At 57.4% G+C, this 6,000-nt stretch overlaps 1 protein-coding gene across 1 annotated transcript in view; it reads left to right on the top strand.

Moving 5' to 3' along the window:
- Positions 1 to 2,291: 2,291 nt before the first annotated feature.
- Positions 2,292 to 6,000, top strand: part of SEMA4B (semaphorin 4B) — a 32,653-nt gene continuing 28,944 nt past the window's right edge. The window contains exon 1 of the mRNA XM_036012336.1: positions 2,292 to 2,515. The gene's annotated coding sequence lies outside the window, so the exon portion shown is untranslated. The remainder of the gene's footprint in view (positions 2,516 to 6,000) is intronic.

The raw sequence follows: 6,000 nt of genomic DNA, 5'->3' as shown, positions 1-6,000 counted from the left end.
CCACAGAGTAAAGCTTTTTGCTTTATTCAATAGGAGGCTGGAAGAAGGTCAGAGGAGGAGGAGAAGCAGAAGGAGGGGCAGGGAGACGGGATGCACCAGGGCGGGGAGAGAGAAGGAGGAAGAAAGCATGCGGGGAAGGGAATGGGAGGGGAAAGGGGCTGCAGACTGCAGGCTGGGGGCTGGTCTGGGGACCCACGGGTCCTGGCTGCCTCAGGCCCCGGAGGTCCCAGGCCCTCGATTCCAGGAGCGGCCTGTGCCCTGCAGGACAGGACGTGCTCAGTGCGGGAACTGGCGGTGCTGATCTTCGCCTAGCCTCCCGCCTTCCTTGTGGGCGAGCAAGAAAGAGCCAGTGAAATGAGCGCACGACTGTTAAAGTCATTCGCACAAGTCAGAGGCGGCACCACCGCGGCTGTGAAACCCGGAGTTCTGCAACTCGCTGGGTTTGGCCGTGGAGAGGAAGGAAGAGTGCTGGGGACGAAAGGAAACAGTTGAGGAAGTGCCGAGAGGCTTGATGATAAGGATTTGCACCTGGACGCGACTTCCCATCATCACGAACAGTTACACACGAGTTAAGGGCCTGAGTGAGGGCAGGGAGCTGGCTGAAAGCGGGTGATACATATACACGCTAGACTACATTTAAAACGAAGGCCTGCAAGAATTTTTTTAAATGATTTTCCCTATTCACTTCCAGAGAGAGGGGGAAGGGAAGGAGAAAGAGGGAAAGAAATAGCAATGTGTGGTTGCCTCTTGTGTGCCCCCCTACTGGGGACCTGGCCCACAACCCAGGCATGTGCCTTGACTGGGAATCGAACCCATGACTCTTTGGTTCACAGGCCGGCGCTCAATCCCCTGAACCACACCAGCCAGGGCTGCAAGGAGTTTTAATGTTATGGAAAAAATGTCGAATATATTGCTGTTCTAGGGAAAGTTTATAATTATGTATAAAGTAATTTTTAAAAAATTTTATGGATTGATTGGGTTTTGAGAGAGAGAGGAAGGAAGAAAGAGAGAAAGAGAAACATTCATTTGTGGTTCTACTTTTTTATGCCTTCCTTGGTTGCTTCTTGTAGGTGTCCTGACCGGGGATCGAACCTGCAACCTTGGTGTATCAGGACGATGCTCTAACCAGCTGACCTACCAGGCCAGGGCTCCCAAATCATTCTTTCTATAAAAGCTGTAAACGTATAACTACATAGAAAAGAGACAGGAGGACAGTCACTAAAGTATTAACACCCTTAACCTGAGGACTTGGGCACTTTACATGTACATTTTATCTAAAAAAAACCCCAAGTTTTAGAAAATATTAACACTGGGGCTCTCCAGGTAGAGTGAAATCATGAGTGACACTTTTTTTTAATTGTTTTTTTTTTGTTTTCCAACCTTTTTGTAGTAAATATGTATTCACTTCGGTAGAGAGACGACCAAATCGCCTCTTCTTTCTTTTTATGGGGGAGCACCGTCCGTCCAGGGACTGCGCTCGGCCCTCAGGCCGATCTGGGTGGGAGGCGCAGAGGGCCCGCCCCGGCCTGGGGCGAGGCTGGCCCGTGGCCTCCGGTTTCTCCAGCCCCTGGCCCAGCCAGCTCGGGCCAGCTCAGCGGCACACACACCCAGAACGCGGTTGTTTCAGGAACCGCCCTGAGAGCGGCTGCGGCCTTCCTGGAAGATAGCAGAGCCAGCTCACTAGCCCTGGGGAGGGCCGAGCCAAGGTCACTTGGCTACGTGCTGGATATTTATAACCGTATCTCACTCGCTTCGTTTCACTGTTACCGCGCGCGCGCGCGCGGCCCATCCATGACCGCGGGCGGAGACGAGGGTGGTTTCGCGCAGGGCGGCTCTGAGCCGCTCCCTCCCTCCTCCCCTCCCCCTCCCCCTCCCCCGTACACAGGACTATCATTACGGAGAGCTGACCCGATGCCAGGTGTGTGCCTCCCTGATCGCGCGGCTCGCCCTGTGCGGTCCCGGCTCTCCTGATGCCCACTTTGCAGATCAAGAACCTGCAGGCTCAGAGAGGTTAAGGAACTCGCCCTAAGTAACACAGCCAGACAGGTGGTGGTGGTTCTGGGATCCCAACCTGGGCCAGTCCGAGTCCAGCCAGTGACACTGTTTTCCCTGGGGCTGGGAGCGCGCAGCCCCACGGACTACCAGGCCTGCACAGCCCCGCTGGGGGCAGGTTCCGGCTGGGGGAAGGGCGGATAGCAGCGTGTCCAGAGTGGCCTTCAACGCCCCGGGGCGGGTGGCAGTTGGGGGGGCCTGCTGGGCGCCTCCCGACAGTTCCAGTAAACAAGGGCGAGGCGGGGCGGGACTTGGCAGCGGACCCGCGTTTCCGGGGACATTGCGCGGGACCGAGGGTGTTCGTGGCGACACTCCAGGTCCCTAGGGAAGGCGTCGGGCTGGCCTGGCAGCTGGGAGCAGCTGGGGACGCTGCAGGAAGTGGGGGCGCGCCTCAGAGGTGACCCCGCCGGGGACGGTGGTCGCGCGCGCGGGTGCGCGCGCGCCCAGGCAGGGACACTCCCAGGTAGGCGCAGGGGACAGGGTGGGCGGGAGCTTCTCCTGAGAGTGGGCGGACCGGGGTGAGGCGGATGGGAATGCCACCGCCCCCACTTCCCGCCGGGCAGGCGGTCTCCAAGAGGGCGCCACCTGCAAGTTCTGATGGGCAACGGTGCCCGCCACTGGGGGAGCCTGTGGCCTCGGAGGTGCAGGAGGCCGGGCCCCGTTCTCGTGGCGGCGAGGCGGCCTGTGCGCGCGGTCCCTGTAGTACGTCCTTGAGCCCCTGCTTCCCACACCTGACACGGAGAGGGGCAGGCATCCTGGCCCTGGAGGGAAATGGTTTGGAATTTGGGAAAGCCCCGGGCCCCTGCTCCGAAGCGTCGTGGGTGTGACCTTCGGGTTAGGCCGTTTTGTCTTGGTTGCTTTTCCTTGAATGACAGGCGGATTCAGGGGATAGAAGGGAAAGGAAGACAGGACCCTGGCGATGAGGGAGCCCTAGTGGCCTCCGTGGAGCAGGTGTGGTCTGGCGAAAGGACTCGGGGGCCCTGGGTCACCTGGGGAAGGTCATTAACCTCTACTCACATTTCGTCACCTGTAATATGAGCATATCCTTTGACTTACAAACCACTGGGTTCCTGTAAGGCTGGAATGCCGTAAGGACAAGGAAGCACGCTTTTTTTTTTTTTAAGATTTTATTTATTTATTTATTTTTAGAGAGGGGAAGGGAGGGAGAAAGAGAGAGAATCAATGTGTGGTTGCCTCTCACATGGCCCCCACTGGGGACCTGGCCTGCAACGCAGGCACGTGCCCTGACTGGGAATCGAACCTGCGATGCTTTGGTTCACAGCCCGCGCTCAATCCACTGAGCCATGCCAGCCAGGGCCACTTTTTTTTAAAGTGTTTTTTTTCCCCTCACGGATGGTTTAGAACTGGAAGAGGAGTAGAAAAATCCATGTGGTCCCATCCCTTATTTTCTTTCTTTTTTACGGTTTTATTTATTTATTTTTAAACAGAGGAAGGAAGGGAGAAAGAGAGAGAAACATCAATGTGTGGTTGCTTCTCGTGTACCCTCTGCTGGGGACCTGGTCTGCAACCCAGGCATATGCCCTGACCGGGAATCGAACTGGCAACCTTTTGGTTCACAGGCCGGCGCTCAATCCACTGAGCCACGCCAGCCAGGGCCCATCCCTCATGTTCACAGGAGAAACTGGACCCAGAGCGTAAATGACTCCCCAACCCAGGGCATTGGGGCGGTCAGCATTTGAACCCCGTCCCCTGACTTCTGGGTTGGGGCTGTTTCCTCGGATGACCATTCTCGGCGAAACTCAGGAACATCCGTGAGATTTCTCCTTGTAAGCTGGGGTTCAAGCTTTGAGGGACTGGGGGACAGGGTCCCCCAAAGCCGGGCACATTGGCAGCAGGTGACAGAAAGATGAGGGAAGGAGGCTGGAGCCTCGAGGAGAAGCTCGGAAAAAGCTCCTGTGCCTTGGGGCTCGCTTTCCCGGAGCACCTAGGGGGCTTCAGTAAATAACCCCCCAGAGCCAAACTTCCCCAGGCTCTGCACGTCGTACCCTGTCTTCTGAAGCCAAACCATCTGTCGAGGCTGTAGGAACAAGAGACCCTTGGGCGGCCCAAACGCAGGGAAGCAGGACTTCCCACCTCAGTGAGGTGCCTTTTCCCTTTGAAAAGGATCAGGGGAAGCCCTGGCTGGCGTAGCTCAGTGGATTGAGCGCGGGCTGGGAACTAAAGCATCTCAGGTTCGATTCCCAGTCAGGGTACATTCCTGGGTTGCAGGCCATGGCCCCCAGCAACCGCACATTGATGTTTCTCTCTCTCTCTCTTCCTCCTTTCCCTCTCCAAAAATAAATAAATAAATAAAATCTTAAAAAAAAAAAAGAATACACAGAAGGAGAGACGGTAAAGGAGAATGTTTTCCTTCTAGAAAGAAAGAAAGAAAGAAAAGAAAAGGATCAGGGGAAGGCGGGTCAAGAGGTCCGGGGAAGGGACCCTGGAGTGAATCACTTGGAAGTGGTCTAGGCACTCAGCTAGAGCAGAAAACGCACGTACTCAGTTCAGTAAATATTAACTGGGGGCCCGGCTCTCAGCAAGCCGTGTGCAGAGAGGGTTGGAGAGGGCAGACCTGGTGGAGTGGTGGAGGCTGGCCCGGCGCCCGCGCGGTGCTGGGAGCCTGCAGAAGAGATGGGGAGGGAGGGATGTGGTGTGTAAGTGAGCGTTTCCCGTAATGAGTGCATCGGAGCAGAGTGGAGCGCAGGGTGAGCCAGCGTGACTCTGGCCCGGGGAAGCCCGGAGCAGGGCTGGGGCTGAGCCAGGCCGGCCCCGGCCCCTACCTGTGCTGGAGACAGGAGGGAGGGAGTGTATCCAAAGGAACGTGGCAAGGATGTGTGTTCTCCGGGAAGAGGGGTGTAAGAGATGCCAACTGAGTATAGGCTCTGCGAAGGCAGCCCATGCACCAGAAAGCGGTGCCGCATGCACAGAGGGAAGGAGGGAAGAAGGAAGGAAGGAAGGAAGGGAGGGAGGGAGGGAGGGAGGGGACCGCTATAACCAGACGCAAAGCCCTGGCTAAAAGTCCACCTGTAGGCAGAGTATCGAGGACGTGGGTTCTGGTCCCAGGCCCGACTCGACTGGGTATCTGGGGAAGCTCAGCAAGCCCCTGAAGCCCTCCATGTGCCGGTCTCTCACCGGTGAGCGTGGGGACGAACCAGTCCTGCCCCACTCTGTCTCGAGGGCGAAACCGCTGGTGGGCCGTGGGCAGCTCAGCGTGGCGCCTCGCTGACACGCCCCGTCGGTGTAGCCTTATAAACATCAGGGGCACCGCAGGTGGAACAGTTTGCCAAACAGCGCAGGTCCAAGTTACAGAAGCACTCCAAAAGGAGGGATACATTTTTTTTTTACCTGATAAAAGCTAATTTTGAAAGTGCCCGGTGTCTGCAGAAAACCTTAAATAATTGCTTTTTCACTTTTTTAGGGGATCATCGGGGAGGGGGACAATGATCTTTTTGATCGTTTCCGATCAGATGGAGGCTCTGACCCCTCTCACGGGACAGCATGTGTCATTCTTGGGGTTCAGTTCACAGCTCCCTGAAGCCCATCCTTGGGGCTCAGGGGCCCACTGCTCACAGGCTACGATGAGGAAACTGAGGCCTCAGCTGCGGAAGAAGGGGTTTGTGGGGTCCCTGTGGAAACAGCTAGGCGGAGAAGCTGGGGATAAGCCTACACGGCTAGGTGGGTCTCGGACCCCAGGTCCGGGCCCCCATCTGCTAGGGCCGTGGGCCCTGCCGGCCGGTGGTCCAGACCCCTGCTGAGGCCCGGCTCGTTGGGGCCGCCCTCACTCTGGCTCTCTGCTGGGGGTGTCTCCTGATGCCGCGGCTCTAGGGTGGCAGGTGGGCGCCCTCCCACACAGAGTGGCACAGCAGGTCGCCGGTGCAGTCCACGGAGCCGCAGGAAGTCAACGGAACCTCCCCGCCCCCGCAGGTTCACCTGCTCAGCCTGCTG

This window comes from Phyllostomus discolor, chromosome 12 (genome assembly GCF_004126475.2).
Source record: "Phyllostomus discolor isolate MPI-MPIP mPhyDis1 chromosome 12, mPhyDis1.pri.v3, whole genome shotgun sequence".
Classification (NCBI taxonomy): Eukaryota; Metazoa; Chordata; class Mammalia; order Chiroptera; family Phyllostomidae; genus Phyllostomus; species Phyllostomus discolor.
The sequence above is the reverse complement of the archived record's forward strand: the minus strand, read 5'-3'. Positions and strand labels throughout refer to the sequence as shown.